At 38.1% G+C, this 19,404-nt stretch overlaps 1 pseudogene; it reads right to left on the reverse strand.

Annotated features, from left to right (window-relative positions):
* LOC118922390 (coiled-coil domain-containing protein 152-like) overlaps positions 1-19,404 on the reverse strand; it is a 26,170-nt pseudogene continuing 6,766 nt past the window's right edge.

A 19,404-nucleotide genomic window follows, 5' to 3' on the forward strand; every position in this document is an offset into this window, starting at 1 on the left:
AAAAAGAAATACACACGAATATTTTGCCAAGACTACATTTTAAATATTCATTTACACTCTAAGATCCGTATCTTGATTTTTGCTATCACATATGAATGGAGCCTTTTTATCTTGTTTTCTTTATCTAGCATTGTATTGAATCTTTAAAATTTGAGATTGCCTGTCTTGAGAGCAATAAGGAAAAGATAGAAGAATGCTGACTATCTCTTGATTGCTTTGTAAGTATTTCCATATTCAATGATGTTTCAGTAGGTAAACTAATTCCTAGAAATCTGAATTCTTTTATGGTAAATACTGTTAAGCAAGAATGTGGTACACAGTTTGCCAAAGTGTGAATTTCTTTAAATAAACTCAATTAAAAATGTTTACAGCTGTTTCTTTTTCACATTGTTATTAGGCAGTATGTTTTATTGACAATAGAAGTGAATTTTTTAGAAATTCACTTTTAAAGAAAATTCTGCTTTTAAAGAAATTAAACAGCAGCGAGTGAATATACTGCCTCAAAACCATCTACGCTTAAAGTGAGGATCTTTGCCAACAGAGGTGAGATGCTCTAAGTCACAAATGGTACTATGAAGAACTCCAATCTCCTCCTTTTCTTCTTGAAGATGTTAAAGCTTCCTTCTGTAGATACTCTGCGGCAAAACAGTAGAATTTGGATATGATTTTGATTCAGTTTGAACTCTTGCTAGTTTGGCATCTAACTCCAACTGTAGTCTTATTATTTCATTTTCCTTTTCCTTTTCTCGAGTTCTTTGCATGTAACTCAGAAATTTCCACCCTTTTCCTCTATCAGTTCTTAATGGTTTTCTTCATTTAATGCAACTTTTTCCTGCATATCCTGATAAAGTTTCTTTATTTCTTTCTTATATCCCTTCTCTTTGATTTTCATTTCATTCATGAGTTTGGCAATATTATTCTTATATTCCTGTTCATAAGATTTTAACTTTTCTTTTATAAGATCAGGATTTATTTGTAACTTCATTTTCACCTTTCAAATTATGTTGATATTCAATGGTCTGTTGTAGCCCTTTTATCATACTATGAAGAGTAGCACATTCTTCTTTAATAGAGATCTCCTTTGTTTGCATTACTTTTAATAAACAGTTAGCTCTTTCCAAATGCATATCCAATACACTGTTCTTTCCACTGGTTTCTATAAATTTCTTTTCTATATGTGAGAAGATTCATACTGCTCATTTTTTTCGTACATCCTTGGCTGCTCTGATTGATGTCTAAACTGCTGTCACTCCTGGTTCTCCACAATCTAGAAATACCATTTGACCCAGGAATTCCACTCCTAGGAATCTACCCTAGGAATGCAGCAGCCCAATTTGAAAAAGACATATGCACCTGTATGTTTATCGCAGCACTATTTACAATAGCCAAGAAATGGAAACAACCTAAGTGTCCATCAGTAGATGACTGGATAAAGAAGCTGTGGTACATATACACAAAGGAATATTATTCAGCCATAAGAATAAAACAAATCCTACCATTTGCAACAACATGGATGGAGCTAGAGGGTATTATGCTCAGTGAAATAAACCAGGTGGAGAAAGACAAGTATCAAATTATTTCACTCATCTGTGGAGTATAAGAACAAAGAAAAACTGAAGGAACCAAACAGTAGCAGACTCACAGAACCCTGAAATGGTGGACTAACAGTTACCAAAGGGAATGGGATTGGGGAGGATGGGTGGGAAGGGAGGGATAAGGGGGAAATAGGGGCATCACAATTAGCATGTATAATATAGGGGGTGGTGACATGGGGAAGGCAGTATAACACAGAGAAGGCAAGTACTGACTCTATAGCATCTTACTATGCTGATGGACAGTGACTGTAATGGGGTATGTGGTGGGGACTTGATAATAGGGGGAGTCTATTAACCATGGTATTGTTTATGTAATTATACATTAATGATAGCAAAATAAAAAAATTCTCTCTTCGTTTTTGACTTTTGGCAATTTAACTGTAATGTGTCTCAGTGCAGACCTCTTAAGATTCAACCTATTAGGATATTTTGGGCTCATGAATTCGAATGTTTATCTCCCTATATGAGTTCTATAGAGAGAAATTATAGAGTATTAAGGAGACAGTATAACAGGGACACCTAATTTTGATTAGGGGTTCAGGGGATAGGAAAAGTTTACCTGAGGGAATATATTTAAGCAGAAATCTGGAGCCTAATTTTGGTACTTCTGTGATCACTTTCTTACTTCCCATTTACTTCTTAATCCACTGCTTTACCTCCTGCCCTGGGTGTTTATGTGTACATTGTTCCTTTGCCTCAAATGACTTGCCCTGCTGATAGTAAAATCCTTGCCATTATCTTTCATGATTTAGTTTCAGCTCCTTCTTCTCTGTGAAAACTTTCCCAACTCCTCCAGGCAAATTTAGTCATTTCTTCCTTATTTTTAATCTGCCTCTGTTCCAAACTAATCACCTTGAATATGAGCTCCTTGATATGAGAACCTACCCTATATTTTCTGCATCCTGCTACTGTCTTCTTCCCTTAGAACCTATGGAATATTTTGCGCAGTCTAAAAATCCCTGCTTCCCCCAACTTTCCTCTATTACATGATTTAAAATCCTAATGATCTCCTTTTTAAATGTGTTTTGACTTACAATATGTTTCTTGAAAAGTGTCATCTTTATGACACAGTTATTCATTCAATCAAAAGGTGTGATCTAGCTACATAAATAGAGGAAGACCATCATCTCCATTATTCTAAAGCTAGTTCTAATATTGTACTGAGTTTTTTGGCATTTATAACAATATGAAATCATACTGAGTTGGCTGTGGGAGAGTGACTAGTGATAAATCAGTTTAGTCTTATTTTATACCCATGCAGCTGGTTTTTTTGGACTCAAGGTAAGGACTTTACATTTGCCCCCTTTACACTTCCTGTTTTATTCAGCCCATCAATACAGCCTGCTAAAGTTTTTTTTTTTTTGAAATTAATTCTGACTTTAAAGTCTTTATCATTCTTTCCAGCTTTCTGTCATCTGCAAATTTGATGAGTCTGTTTTAGAAATCATTGTCCAAATGATTAATTAAATATTAACTAGAATAGGATGTCAATAGAATGCTAGCATGATACTATAAGCTTTATTAATAAAGGTGCTATTTTATTAATCATCACTTTTATTTGTGGTGATTATATAATTGTCCAAGCATCCAAGAGTTCTCTAACTTGTCCACAGGATGTTATAAGCAATCTTGACTAATGCCCCACTGAAGTTCAATGACTTCATTGAACTGACTCCTGAGTACTTGTTGAGGACTTATGAGACGGGGACCGTTGATGTAGTCAGAGTAGGGTGAGGGCCTCCAGAGGGGGCAGGGCGGGTTATTTGCAGTCAGAGCAATGTAACTACATGCAGGGAAACCCCCCTACTAAAACTCTACGTTAAACATTAAGCTCTAGAATCATTCTTCAGTGAGATCAGTTAATGTTCCCCAGATAAAGAGGAGTAGCAATGTTTTATTATGCTAACCATTTATAATCATGTGTAAGATTCACTTTAGCATACTAAAAGGCCCAGGCCTATGTGGTCTTTCCTCCTTCAGATCTGATGAAGTAATTTTGTGAACTGGGCAACTAATTAGTAGGTAAGCCCAGGCATAAACAACACAGTAAAAGGCAAGAAAGATTCCACCTTAAAGATAAGATTGCATTTTAATACCCAAGAAGTTAAGACATCAGAAATTCTTAACTTACTCTTTAGCACACAATACCTCAGCCCACTTTGGGGGCTGAGCAGGTGGCCTTGTTTTATATGCTCCCAGACCAAGATGCTAGTATCTCAGGGAGAAATCATCAGAGGAATTTGCTTGTGTAAGTTAATTCTAAATATTCAGGGACCACTTAACAAGTCCACACCCCTAAGTTTTTTTCATGTTCTCGAAAAATCCTCAACTGCCTATAAAACCCCCTAGACAATGCACCACTACGAGCTCTCTTGTCCCCTCCTGGCATGAACCAGGAGCTCTATTCTCTCACTTTATTTCTAAATAAAAGCCTGTACCTTGCTCTCCTACCTTGAGTGTTTGTGAAGCTCATTCTTTGGCTTCGTGAACAAGAACCCTGGCATCACTTACATGAAAATCACTGAAGAAATTACATGCAAATCTTGGCTGTAACCTTTCAGCATAATAAAATAATTATGATGTAGATTTATGTTGAGAGTGAAAATAATAGTATTGATACAAGATGGTATGAACAAAGAACATCTATTTTATGCAAACATGACCAATGAAGTAGCACCAGAATCTCACATGTGTCACTTTTAGGAGGTAGGACTTTTAGAAGAAAAATTTGAAAGTAGAGAAATTAGGACAATGGGTAGCAATTCAAATGACTGTAGATGTGACCATGAAAAGAGATTTAAAAATGGGAATACAGAAAATAAAATTAAGGGAAGGTACTCAATAGAGTTTTGTTACATATCTTCCTTATTTAGGTGTGTATCCCCAAAGAAATATATTTTAAAGGCTTGAAGAGTTAGGTAACTTGTAGCCAGAGGTGGAGCTGTGATTTGAACCTAGATATCTCTGACTGTAAAAGACTAGGAGATTTTGCTATAAGAGACTGCTTAGTTAAGGGAGAGTACTTTCAGGGAAAATCTAGAGGGTTAATGGGTGGCTTTGGGGAGAACAATGCAGAATAGGCACAAAGGACAGATCTTGGACTCAGAGAGAGAGAGAGAGTATTGTTTTTCAATGAATAATAAAACTAAGCCTGAAATAATGTTAGCTTGACCTTCAAGAGCAAGTCAAGTTGAAAGCAGCAAGGAAGGGCTGAGACACACTTTAGGTCCAGGACTGAAAGAATCACCTTTCCAGCCAGGGAGAGAGCCTAATTAATAAATTAGTAACTAAAATTGAAGCTTTGGCTTGAGAGAGATGGTTCTTCATAGCAAGACAAGGTTGATGAGAAAGCAGATCATGCTGGACCCAGACCTGGGAGCATGTTCCATAGACAGACCCCGGAGACTGAGCTGTCTACAGAGGAGATTACTAAGTAGATATTCTTAGTATCACTCATTTTATAGATGATGAAATTGAGGGCCAAAGACATTAAATAACTTGCCCAAGGTTACATATCCAATGTATGGCAGAAACCTGATATGAACCCAGGCCATCTGGCTCCAAGAACCCACTTTAGCCACTGATACTGCATTACCTCTTCAGATGTTGTAAGACCCAACGGCCTTATTCCGGTCTGTGCTTCCCCCCCAGTGAGGAGACGAAGGCCACGGCAGATCGATGCAACAAGCAAGAGGTTTATTGTTATTCCAGCTAGCTGGGGTCCAAGTGTCTGCCCGACACAGCGGGTTTCAACAAGGACCCCGAGCACTCAGAACCAAGGGTTTATATAGCATTTTCAAAACACTTAACTCTTAGTAATTTTCTACAGCTGCACATTATCTTTGCAAGACATACATCCTGGGGTTAAGCAAGAGCAAGATAAGACCACTCCTCAATTGTTAGGGAGGTTCTGCACGATAAGCTTGGTATGTAGGATTAACTGACCAAGGTTAGCTGACTGAAGGCCACAGCTGCCCCCATCCCGGTGTTCATGATTAACTTGTTTTCCAAGGCCTTACCCAGTTCCAGTTTTTTTTCTTTTAAGTCACAACTTCAGAAAACTGCTTCTAGGCCCTTAAGATGGCTACTCTTATGCTAACTTATTCTCATTCTTACAATGTCACCTCTTCTGTGAAATCTTCTTAGACTTGCCATCTGGGTTTCCACAGAACTAAGTTATACTTTCATAAGTGTTCATGCTGTACCTTTAATTACCCTGCATTGTAGTCTTTTTTTCTTTTCTTTAATTTTGTGCAGATGTGAACTCCTTAAGAGCAGAATTGGAGCCTTTTATTCCACCTGCCTTTCTGTACCAGCACTCCCTGGAATTAAGTGACACTTGCTTGATAGATGCCTTATCAGATAAGATTATTGGTTGTATGCAGCATTCATCAATTCTGGCTTACTTAGGCAGAATAGCATTTTATAGGAAAGATATCTAGTGGTTCACAGAACCCATTAGAAGGCTTGAAGAATATGTTAAGAAAATAGTCAGGAAACTAAGGAAGTTATGCAGCAGGAAAAAATCTATTCAGGATGCAGCTGAAAAAGTGAGTTACTACTATTAAGACACATTGAGCTTTATTAGTCACCTAGTAAGGGATTGATAATGTTTGCTACTATTATGAGCTGGGTCTTGAAGTGTATCAAGTTCATCTGGAGGAGGAAGGACCAGCATATGCATAGACATCCCTGCCTAACAGGGCATGGTATGTTAAGGTAATTTATGGAAGTTTGATATAGCCAGGGGATAAGGTATACCAATGCAGGCAATGCAAAGGTAAAGCACAGCAAAAGCAGAGTTTGGCAAAGGACAGAAACCAGACCAAGTAAAGGCCCTGTGAATCTTCATCAGAATAAAGTCCTTGTTTAGAATTTTTTCTAAGGATAAAGGGGAACCAATAGTGACTTCTAAACAGGGTAAGTGATGTGCTCAGAATACATAGGGTCTGTTTGTGAGCTGCCTGAGACCCATTTAACTGTAAATGATTGAGATTCTATGCTGGGAATGAAAGGGCAGTTAAGATTGGAAGACTTTGGCTGACTCCTGAACACTTGTTGAGGACTTACATGAAAATCACTGAAGAAATTACATGCAAATCTTGGCTGTAACTTCATAGAGGCACATTTGAAGCCATGACTGCTACAGTGACCCTCAGAGTCTGGAGGTGTTCATCAGGGAGGGCTCCCTGGGGTGGGCAAGTTGTGAACTTGGCTTGAAGAAGAGGGTTTGCTTGATCCCCTCATCTTATCAATGAAGGAAGGAAGGGCCAGAGATGAATGTATGGCCAATGGCCACACTGCAGAATTTCGATGGCTGACTTCTGTGGCACATTTTCCAGTACTGTGTGGCTGCCCCCTGAAGCCTCCACATGACCCTTCTGGCTGTGAGTCAGGGAAAATGTTCTCCTCATAGCTTCAGGGGCCATTGGGAGGAATCCTTTGTGAAAACAGCCATCAATTCATCTGTAGGATTCAAAGTGACCTTGTAAATGCTCTTCAACAATGCGCATGACCTTGAGCTTTGCAGGCCTGAAACTACCTTGTAAAGACTAAGGGCAGGGCTTGGAGAGGAGTACTTCCCACTGTGGAACACACATGTGTCTACCTGTAGAGCCAGCCTCCTCCTTGGTCAAAGCAAAGGGTCCAATCAAGGAAACCTGAATGGATTTAAAGAAACACACTTTTTTCTACTATAAAAGTAATATATATCTGTAATTAAAAAAACATATATATATATAAAATGCAGAAAAATACAAAGTAAAAGTCTCTTATAATTTCACAATTGAAACTTCACAATTCACTGCTAACATTTGGTTCAGTGTTTTGTTTATATGTGTGTATGTATGTATATGTAGTATATAAATGTATATGTGTGTGCATGTATATATAATATATTTTTATTGTAGTAAAATATATACAACACAAAACTTACCATTTTAATGATTTTTAAGTGTCCAGTTCTATGGCATTAAGTGTATTCATACTGGTTTGCAACAATCATCACCATCTACCTCCAGAAAGTTTTTATCATCCCAGATTGAAACTCTGTACCCATTCCTTCCTCCCAAGTTCCTAGAAACCATCATTTTGCTTTCTGTCTCAATAATTTGACTACTCTTTGTATGTTGTGTATATAAGTGGAATTATACAGTATTTATCACTTTGTAATTGGCTTATGTAAAATAAGCATATTAGCATAATATCCTCAAGATTCATTCATGTTGTAACATGTGTCAGAGTTTCCCTCCTGTGGCTGACTAATATTCCGCTGTATGTAGATGCCCAAACTTGTTTATCCATTCAGCCACTGAAGAACGCTTTAGCTACTTCCACCCTTTGACTATTGTGAATAATGCTTTTCTGAATATGAGTTTACAAATACATTTGAGTCCCTGGATTTTTCCCCTTTTGTGTAAGGCCCAAAAGTGGAATTGTTGGATCAAATGGTAATTTTCTGTTTTATGTAATTTTAAAATTGACAATATATTCATAATTTTGTATCAAATTGTGAGAATTTTCCAATGTTATTGTAAACTCTTTCAAACCTGATTTTTAAGGACTTCCTAGTATTTACTCCATTATCTAAGTATTCTGTTCTTAGAGATTTTGATTATTTCCAATTTTCTCACTATTACAACACTGTAGTAAACATCCTATACACAAATATTGTGAGATATCTAACTATTTCCTTAATATATAAATTCCTAGAGGTGAAATCATTGAGTCAAAGGGATAAATAGTTCTAAAGCTCCTGATGTATATTTATAATTTTATTTTCATAAAATTTGCTCCAGTTTCCCAACCCTCCAGTAACATTTAGCCCATCTTACTCTAACATTTATTAAAAAATAAATTCACTCTTTTTACAATGGCATCCCAGGTGTCAGGCCCACCAACAACACATTTCAGGCCCTGGCTTCCCAAGAACTGCAACAAGCTGAGCTTGTGGGTACACAGATTAGAAAGAGGATTTGGGAAGGAGTGTTAAAGAAGAACAGATTCTAGCAGTTTCTCATGTGAGATAAAGGTAGCCTGGCAAGAGTGGTGGGGAAAGATGCAGCACAGGGTGCCCAGGCTTGCTGAGATCTCTACATGAAGGTGTTGTGCATAGAGATCACTCTCCCAGCAACTCTGTAACAGAGACATGCTGATCCTCATTTTCGTGGGAGGAAACACTTCAAGGAAGTTCAAGAAGAGCCTTAGTTCCAAGTTCACAGATGGTAAGGTGGCAGAGCCAAGATTCAACTCAGATTTATCTGACACTCTGGCAGGGACTGACACTGGCATCTTCCCACTGCACCAGAATGCTCTCAGAAGACCAGAACCTGAGACATAGGAGGGACAGAGATGGGCAGAGTTGCAAAGTCAAAACTGAAAATGCTTGGCATAGACAAATTTTATTGTTAATTCCTAGATCCAGGGAGAGGGGAAGCTTGTCACTGTAGTATGAAAGGTGCTTCCATTTGGTGGATGGTCAGATTCCCTATGAAGGTGTGTGGGTTTAGCCCTTGTGGCATGCCACTGAACTGGATAACTTGATTAATTTCAACAGATACCACAAATCACAGAAGAGCCACCTGTGGTCCACACATTCACCTAGGTGAGGTGCTTATATGGGTTTAGGAAAGAGTAATTCAGCAGCTTATTCTGATGGCAAAACTGTACAGGGAGGCAGGAGGCCAACTAAGTGAGAAAGACCAGATCATGGGTGGAAAAAACATAAATCTGCAGTTTACCTCAGATTACTGCATTTCTGCTTAATCTGGGGATAAATAATACCCTATGTTAAGGTGTGACTTAATCTTTGGATTGATGTGGGTAAGGAGGTGTAATCAAATTTTACAACACCTACTTATAAGAAAAAAAAACACTTTGATGATAGGTATGGCTACTGATCTTATCACAAAATAGATGGTAATTAGAACAGTGAGTTTCTGGCTGGTGTGTCATGGAAAACAGAAGTGGATTTTAGTTCTCTGTTTTATAAGGGCAACTCTGCATGTATGGTGAGTGGCACACAGTTGGAAAAGATCCCTGAAGAAACAATGGTATTTTGGGACGGGGAGGTTGCCATCATGCTGAATAAAATTACGCTACAAGCACATCACAGTCCGCACCAGAGAATGAGGCCCAAGGAGCCATTTTCAGATGGATGATGGCTGTAGTAAAGCCACTTGGATTCATACCTAGGATAAAGTTTTTAGGAGAGCCCACAGGGCATGAGCTTTTGGTTATTTCAATATAGTTTCCACTATATCTATTAACTTTATGTTTGCTCCTTGACAGGAAGACTAGGTCTGGTTTATTTTGTCATGTGCCCAGCACAGAATTGGTGCTCAGTAAATTCATAGTAATATACAGATCAGCATGTAGCATAACATCCATTTTTATTATTTGTGATTATTAGGATTAGGATTAAAAGAAAAGGTAGATCTCAGTTTGTTTATGGAAATTTTCTTCTGTGCTGGTGACTTTCCCTTAGAAGAAAAAGACAGAAACCTTATGATAAAATACATCATAAAACAAAAGATTAATTTTTCTGGTTAATGTGACCCGGATTGTTCTAGTTTGTTAACTGTAAGTCAGATGCAGTAGCTGAGGCGCTAGTGATTGACTATGCACTCCCATAAAACCCTCCATTTCTCTGCCTGAGTCTCATGGAAAATAAGCCAATTAGAGATCCACTCTTCTTAGATAACAGCCTAATAATCTTGAGGCAGAGAGATGGACCAGTGAGAAACTGATTTTGTCATGACAGACAGGACAAGGCTTGAGAGAGGAGGGGGGAAGGTTTGGTGTTACATGGGGTATATACAGAATAATACCCTGATATTCAGCCCCAATTCCTAGTTTTCTTGGAGGTGGAAATTCCAACAGTTGACCCATGATCTAGAGCAGCTGCTTGAAAGCCACAGTTACCCTCATTGGAAGAAAGCCCAGCCCCTGAGAATCTTCTGTAATAGGTCAAAGTCAGGCTAATTAGGACCATTTATATTTTCTTCTCCTCCTTCAAACATTCTTTGCTTTATAAGTGGCTGGCCTTAAAGAATGCTTCATTCAATTCTCAACACTTTTTGAGTGCTAATGATGCCATGTGCCAGGCATACAGATACCATTATTTTCTCCACTTTGCTGGTGAGACAACTACTGCAGGTTCCTTGATCATGGACATACCTCTTGTAAGGGGGACAGCTAAGATTTGATTCCTGACAACCTGGCTCCCTACGTGCAGTCTCAACCACCAAACTCTATCGACATGGGATGCTCTATGTAAATCACTGCAATAGTCTGTGAAGTCTGAAATAGTTCAGGCTATTCTGCAGTCACACATGTTTGTGTAATGTATACAGTTGACCCTTGAACAACATGGGAGTTGGGAGCCCACTCCCCATGTAGTCAAAAATCCATGCATAACTTTTGATTCTCACAAAATTTACTAATAGCCTACTGTGGACTTACTGATAACATAGTCAATTAACATACATTTTGTATATGTGTTATATACTATATTCCTACCATAAAGCTACAGAAAAGCAAATGATTTTTCAAACTATTGCAGAGCTCAAAATTTTTTGATACATTTATTTTTAAAAATCTGTGTATATAATATATAATAATAATCCGTGTATAAGTGGACCCATGCAACTCAAGCTTGTGTTGTTCCAGAGTCAGCTGTATAGGTGTTACATATAATTTTCCTGTAAGTATAATTTGTATATGTATGTTTTACATACAGATGTATAATTTTTAGATATATTTTGCATATACATTTGCACATATAATTATAGACATACATTTTCATGTAGATATTTATATGTTAATTTGCAATTAGGAGAGGATCTGGAAAGGATGAAATAACAATGGTTATTTTTGTGCAAGAGTACTGTTGGTGTTTTTTTGTATTTGTCTCTGTGTCTTATATGATTTTTCTATGAGAAACATACAAAGGTTTGTAACTAAATTTTCTTAATTCAAAAAAAGATTTTTTTTCTTTTTTGGGTCATTTAAAAACATGTATTGACTGAGTTCCTGCCTACTCAATACAGGATTATACAAAGCCCAGGCAAAACCCTGGACACAGAGCATCACCTGGATGGCTGGTTACCAAAACTGGTTTACTTTGTTTTCTGGACAGGAGAATGGAGACTTCTAATAGCATGCATTACTATATTGGCCCCTGGGACACCTCTCCAATAAGCACTCCTCTTAGAGTTGGCTCTTCGTGATGTCCACACTTTTCCAGAGTATCCACATACTAGAACCAGTGTTCCCTCCACATTTCATCCAGAGCCATTGGACTTAAAACTGCCTCAGCTACCCTGATATGATCCCCAGGGAATGGGGATCTTCTTTCACATCTGTTTAGTGCTGTAAGAAGTTGCAGGCCCCTGTCATTCATGGTAGGAGGTGATGCTGTCTTGAGAGTTTGCTTATCTGTTTCAACAGGCCCCAGCCCTCCTCCTCAACCCTCCTGAGAATACTCTGGAAAAGGGGCCTTACAGATCTTAAAGCCTCTCCCCTCTCAGGCAGACAACAGAAGCAAAGCAATTTGGATGCTTTGGTTTCTCTTTTCCCTCTGTTAAATGGAAATATGTAAGAATAGGATGTGCTCCCTCCACCCCAAACTCTGACCGCTACCCAGAGATGTGGAGAAGGGAACCACCACTTATTACTTGTAGCTCACGTGTACATAGAGAACACTGTGGATGCACTACACAGAGCTGAGTGGTCTACACCAGTCCTGGGAGATGAAGCCACAGTGCTCCTGTGAGTGGCCAGGACATGGGCAGGACACATCCTTGGTCTCAGGCCCCCAGAAAAAATTCACAGACTATTCTTTTCTGCCTTGTGAGGGAGAACCACAGGATGTTCACCTCCCTGTTTCTGCACAGGGACTGCTCCAGAAATGTACTTCTTCAGGTGAGATAAGTACCTATACTTGGTATCACTGTCCAGTGGAGCCAAAGCCCTGGCAAATATCTAGCTCCACAGAGGGTACAAGGCAGGGCCTGCACAAAACCAGATGCAGGGGACCCATTTGTCAGTGGGAGTTGCTCTGTGAAGCGCAAACCCCTCCAAACAATCACACACACATAAATGCCTACTATCAACCCTGTGGCTCAGAGCAGTTTGGTTGGGTAAGTATGGAGATATTCAGGGCCACTTCTTCCAGAGTGCTGCTGTGCCCAGTGTCACACTACTGAGCCTGTCCTGGCTTCTGATACCATCTTTATTTCAGTAAAAGCTGATTTCTTGCAGGAGCTCCTTTGCCGGCATCCATCTTCACTGCCACCTGGGGGCAGTAGTGTAGAATACCTGATCTCTGTATGAATGGAAATGACTGGTGGAAGAGATTCACTGGGCCTTGGGAGTGAGACTTCAGTCCTTGAGTATCTACAAGGATATGGCCACTTTACACACTACAGGCAATGTAACTAGGGCTTATGAGCTTTGCAGGAGCTGACAAAATGTTTAAAACAAAAATAAATAATGTCTTTCTATAGATATATATGTATGTCAACTCCAAAATTTAAAATGTGCAAAATTGAATTCTACAAATGTTTAAAGGTCTAGAAATAAAACTTCATGAACCTCATTCATTGTTATAATTAGTATTCATAAAACTTCTTACTTGTTAACCAATTTTTAAAAACAGATTTTTCTAAAGAATGTGTACTGTAATTGCAAAGAAACCATAGCTAAAATCTTATAAATTTACTATATATGTAAATAATTTAAAAAGCAAAATTATTAAAATTTTTCCATAAAATTTAAGTAATTATATTTAATATAATTAAATATAGGTCTGTAGGTACATTATAAATATTTGATATGATATGGAAGGATGATTTTTCTAGCCTTCAAAAAGAGTAAGAGTCCATGTCAGAGGCTGTGAACAAATCCACCCCATTCCCATCAAGCCCCTCTATATTTCATCAGTTTTCCCTCTTGGTTCTAAAATTGTTTGAAAGAAACATCTATATTGAAGAAAATGTAAGTGAAATACCTGTAGCCAAAGTGTCTCACTTTCCTATAGTAGAACAGAAGTTGATGCAAAGTTAAAGGTGCAAAAAACTAAGCCAATGTTTTAAGAAGTTGTCTTTTTTCCATTTAATGTACAGTTTAAAATATAGACATTGCTTATAGTTTGTCTCACATCCCACAGGAGCCCTGAGCTTTTTATAACAGATGGCAGAAAAGAGGGAAACATGGACACACGTTTTGGGGAAATACTGAGTTAGACAAAGTTTCACAGATTTTTTTTCATTTCAGGAACTCACATGTCCTTTGATATGCCTAATGTGAGCCACAAATACCAAGGAAGGTGTTTCTCAAAGTTACTTCTAGATAAATTTCATTAATGTAAGGTCCAGTTCAATGTACTCAAGTTCCTTGGGAATCTGAGCTAAGGAAACACTATCTCAGTCACACACTCACTGTTGCAAAGTGCTTATCATACCTTTCTCACTACAGAAGACCCATGGAGAACAAAATGTCATTTATCTGGTTCTAGCACAGCGACATTACCAAGTGGGTATTTAAAAAATGTGAGATGATGGCGGCATGAGAGGTGAGAGACCTCCTCCTAAAACCACATGTAATATGAAAATATAATGAATACAACTAATCCTGAAAGAGCAGCAGGAAAGAAGACTGCACCAGACTCCATACACCTGGAGAAAAGAACAGACCTCATGGAACAGGGTAATGTACCAAAGCTGTGACCCTGTGGGGCCCAAGTCCTTCTCCCATGCCATCTCATGGGCAGGAGGAAGAGAAACAGTAGGGAGGGAGTGGAAGCCTGGGACTACTGAATGCCTAGCCCTGGAGATCTGCTCTGGGAGAACAAACCTACATTGCATGGTGCTCTGGTGATTTAGTGGAGTTGGAAAGCTAAGACAGGCAGAATACCAGGAGAGATGGAGATTCCAGCTGCTTATGGAAAACAGGGATTCATATCTGGCTGATCTGGGAGGGCAGTCTGAGAGACTTCCTAAAAGTGAGAGAGCTGCTAAAGGGCTGCTAAAAGGATTGCACAGAGCTTACTACTCAGGAAACAGCACAGGTAGACAAAATTGTCCAGTGCAATCTGCCCAGCAGGTTGGGAACTTAAATGATCTTCAAGCACTCCATCCCCCTGCCTAGCTATGCAGCTCCAGGGCCCCCCTCTGTGATACACAGCCTGCTGTGTCTTCATCCCAGCTAGCCTGCACCTGGCTCAGGCTCACACACCGGCAACCCCTGCCCTGGAGTCAGGCCAGCCAGAGGGAAGCTCCACCTATGGCAGCTACAAACAAAGTATAGAAGCTAACAACATGTGTTTGGCCCACTGGTTCAAACAGTGGAGACAGGGATAGCAGCCCAGAAGCAAAAAACAGCTCTTTCCTACACCAAAACACCAACACTGCTCCCCACAAACCCCGACATTACTCCAGAGGCTGAGCAGCTCCAGACAGTAGAGCTTCTGGGCACTAGAGGGCACCACAGACAAATTATGAAACATCAAAGGAACCTGGATCAAAGCAAAATTATGAATAAATCTGAGAAAGATTCAAATGAAATCAACCTCATGAATCTTCCTGAAAGAGATTTCAAAATAAAAATCATTAACACGCCCATGGGGATACAGAAAAACATTCAAAAACTCAGGAACAAATTTACGATGGAGATACAATCATTGAAGAACACAATGGAGGGTATTAAAAGCAGATTAGATTTGGTGGAGGAGGCGATAAATGAAATAGAAACTAGAGAAGAGGAATACAAAGAAGATGAGGCACAGAGAGTAAAAGGATCTCTAAGAATGAAAGAATACTGAGAGAATTGTGTGACCGATCCAAAAGGAAAAATATTCACATTATAGGAGTACCAGAAGAAGAAGAAGAGAGAAAAAGATATAGAAAGTGTTTTTGAGGAAGTAATTGCTGAAAACTTCCCCAATCTGAGCAAGGAGATAGTCTCTCAAGCCATGCACAGATCTCTCAACACAAGGGACCCAAGGAGGACAACACAGAGATATATAATAAGTAAAATGCAAAGATCAAGGATAAGGACAGACTATTAAAAGCAGCCAGAGAGAGAAATAAGGTCACATACAAAGGAAAATCCATCAGGCTATCATCAGACTTCTCAGCAGAAATCCTACAGGCCAGAAGGGAGTGGCATGATATATTTAATGCAATGAAGCAGAAGAGCCTCAAACCAAGATTACTTTATCCAGCAACATTATCATTTAAATTTGAAGGAGGGATTAAACAATTTCCAGATAGGCAAAATGTTTCTAAGGTTAAATAGCTGTCACCAGCGGTAATAAAATGGTTCAGAATATGGTACCTAATATATAAAGAATGGAGGAGAAAGAAAAGGAGGGAAAAAAGGACCTTTAGATTGTGTTTGTAATAACATACTAAGTGAGTTAAGTTAGACTCTTAGATAATAAAGAAGTTAACCTTGAAACTTCGGCAACCACAAATCCAAAGCCTACAATGGCAATAAGTACATACCTATCAATAATCACCCTAAATGGAAATGGACTGAATGCACCCATCAAAAGACAGAGAGTCACAGAATGGATAAAAAAACAAAACTCAACTATATGCTACCCACAAGAGATTCACTTTCAAACCCAAAGACATACACACACTAAAAGTGAAGGGATGGAAAAAGATATTTCATACAACTAATAGGGAGAAAAAAGCAGGTGTTGAAGTACTTCTATCAGACAAAATAGACTTCAAAACAAAGAAAGTAACAAGGGACAAAGAAGGACATTACATAGCGATAAAGGGGTCAATCCAACAAAACAATATAACCATTATAAATATTCACCCAAGAGAGGACCACCTACATATGTGAAACAAATACTAACAAAACTAAAGAGGGAAATAGAATGTAATGCATTCATTCTAGGAGACTTCAACACTCCACTCACTCCAAAGGACAGATCAACCAGAGAAAATAAGTAAGAAGACAGAGGCATTGAACAACACATTAGAAAAGATGGATCTAACAGACATCTAAAGAACTCTCAACCCAAAAGCAGCAGGATACACATTCTTCTCAAATGCACATGGAACATTTTCCAAAATAGACCACATATTAGGCCACAAAAAGAGCCTCAGTAAATTTAAAAAGATTGAAATTTTACCAACCAACTTTCCAGATCACAAGGGTATAAAACTAGAAATAAATTTTACAAAGAAAATAAAGGCTCACAAACATATGGAAGCTTAACAACATGCACCTAAGTAAACAATGAATCAATGACCAAATTAAAACAAAGATCAAGCAATATATGGTGACAAATGACAACAGCACAAGGCCCCAAATTCTGTGGGATACAGCGAAGGCACTGCTAAGAGGGACGTATATAGCAATCCAGGCCTATTTAAAGAAGGAAGAAAAATCCCAAATGAATAGTCTAAATTCACAATTATTGAAAGTAATAAAAGAAGAACAAATGCCCAAAGTCAGCAGAAGAAGGGACATAATAAAGATCAGAGTAGAAATAAATAAAATTGAGAAGAATAAAACAATAGAAAAAATGAATGAAACCAAGGGCTGCTCTTTGAGAAAATTAACAATATAGATAAACCCCTAGACAGTCTTATTAAGAAAAAAGATAATCTAAACACGTTAACAGAATCAGAAATGAGAAAGGAAAGATCATGACAGACACCACAGAAATACAAACAATTACTAGACAATACTATGAAAATCTATATGCTAACATACTCGATAACCTAGAAGAAAAGGACAACTTTCTAGAAAAACACAACATTCCAAGACTGACCCAGGAAGAAACAAAAAATCTAAACAGATCAATTACCAGCAATGAAATTGAATCGGTAATCAAAAACTACCCAAGAACAAAACACCTGGACCAGATGGATTCATCGCTGAATTTAGCAGACATTTAGAGAAGAGGTAATATCCATTCTCCTTAAAGTTTTTGAAAAAATAGAAGAGGAAGGAACACTTCCAAATTCATTCTATGAAGCTAGCATCACTCAAACACCAAAAACAGGCAAAAGACACCAGGAAAAAAAGAAAACTACAGACCAATATCCCTGATGAACATAGATTCAAAAATACTCAACAAAATCTTAACAAACCAAATTCAAAAATACATCAAGAGGATCGTACACCATGATCAAGTGGGATTCATACCAGGAATGCAATGCTGATACCACATTTGAAAAATCCATCAACAGCATCCACCACATAAACAAAAAGAAGGAAAAAAACCACATGATCATTTCCATAGATGCTGAAAAAGAACTTGACAAAATGCAACATCCATTCATGATAAAAACTCAACAAAATGAGTATAGAGAGTAAGTACCTCAACATAATAAAGGCCATATATGACACACCCACAGCCAACATCATACTTAACAGTGAGAAGCTGAAAAATTTTCATCTAAGATCAGGAACAAGACAAAGATGCCCACTCTCTCCATTTTTATTCAACATAGTACTGGAGGTCCTAGCAATGGCAATCAGACAACACAAAAAAATAAAAGGCATCCAGATTAGTAAGGAAGAAGTCAAACTGTCACTGTTTGCAGATGGCATGATATTGTACATAAAAAACCCTAAAGAATCCACTCCAAAACTACTAGATCTAATATCTCAATTCAGCAAAGTTACAGGATACAAAATTAATATGCTAAATCTGTTGCCCTCCTAAACACTAACAATGAACAGGCAGAAAAGGAAATCAGGAAAACAATTTCATTCACAATTACATCAAAAAGAATAAAATACCTAGGAAAAAAACCTAACAAAGGGTGTGAAAGACCCTGAAAACTACAAGACACTCTTAAGAGAAACTAAAGAGGACACTAACAAATGGAAACTCGTCCCATGCTCTTGGCTAGGAAGAATTAATATTGTCAAAGTGGCCATCCTGCCTAAAGCAATCTGTAGATTCAATGCAATCCCTATAAAAATACCAACAGCATTCTTCAATGAACTGGAACAAATAGTTCTAAAATTTATATAGAAACACAAAAGACCCTGAATAGCCAAAGCAATCCTGAGAAGGAAGAATAAAGCAGGGGTATCTTGCTTCTCAACTTCAAGCTCTACTACAAAGCCACAGTAATCAAGACAATTTGGTACTGGCACAAGAACAGGCCAAGAGACCTATGAAATTGAATAGAGAGTCCAGATATTAAACTAAGCATATATGGTCAATTAATATACCATAAAGGAGCCGTGGATATACAATGGGGAAAAGACAGCATCTTCAACAGCTGGTGTTGGCAAAACTGGACAGCTACATGTAAGAGAATGAAACTGGATTACTGTCTAACTCCATACAAAAGAGTAAACTCAAAATGGATGAAAGACCTGAACGTAATTCATGAAGCCATAAAACTCTTAGAAAAAAACATAGGCAAAAAATCTCTTGGGCATAAACATGAGCAACTTCTGCATGAACATATCCCCCCGGGCAAAGGAAACAAAAGCAAAGATGAACAAGTGGGATTATATCAAGCTGAAAAGCTTCTGTACAACAAAGGACATCATCAACAGAGCAAAAAGGCATCCTGCAGTATGGGAGAATATATTCATAAATGACATATCCAATAAAGGATTGACATTAAAAATACATAAAGAGCTCATGCACCTCAACAAACAAAAAGCAAATAATCCAATTAAAAATGGGCAGAAGATCTGAACAGATACTTCTCCAAGGAAGAAACTCAAATGGTGAACAGTCACATGAAAAGAAGCTCCACATCGCTAATCATCAGAGAAATGCAAATTAAAACCATATGAGATATCACTTCACACC

Source organism: Manis pentadactyla, chromosome 4, assembly GCF_030020395.1.
Source record: "Manis pentadactyla isolate mManPen7 chromosome 4, mManPen7.hap1, whole genome shotgun sequence".
NCBI lineage: Eukaryota > Metazoa > Chordata > Mammalia > Pholidota > Manidae > Manis > Manis pentadactyla.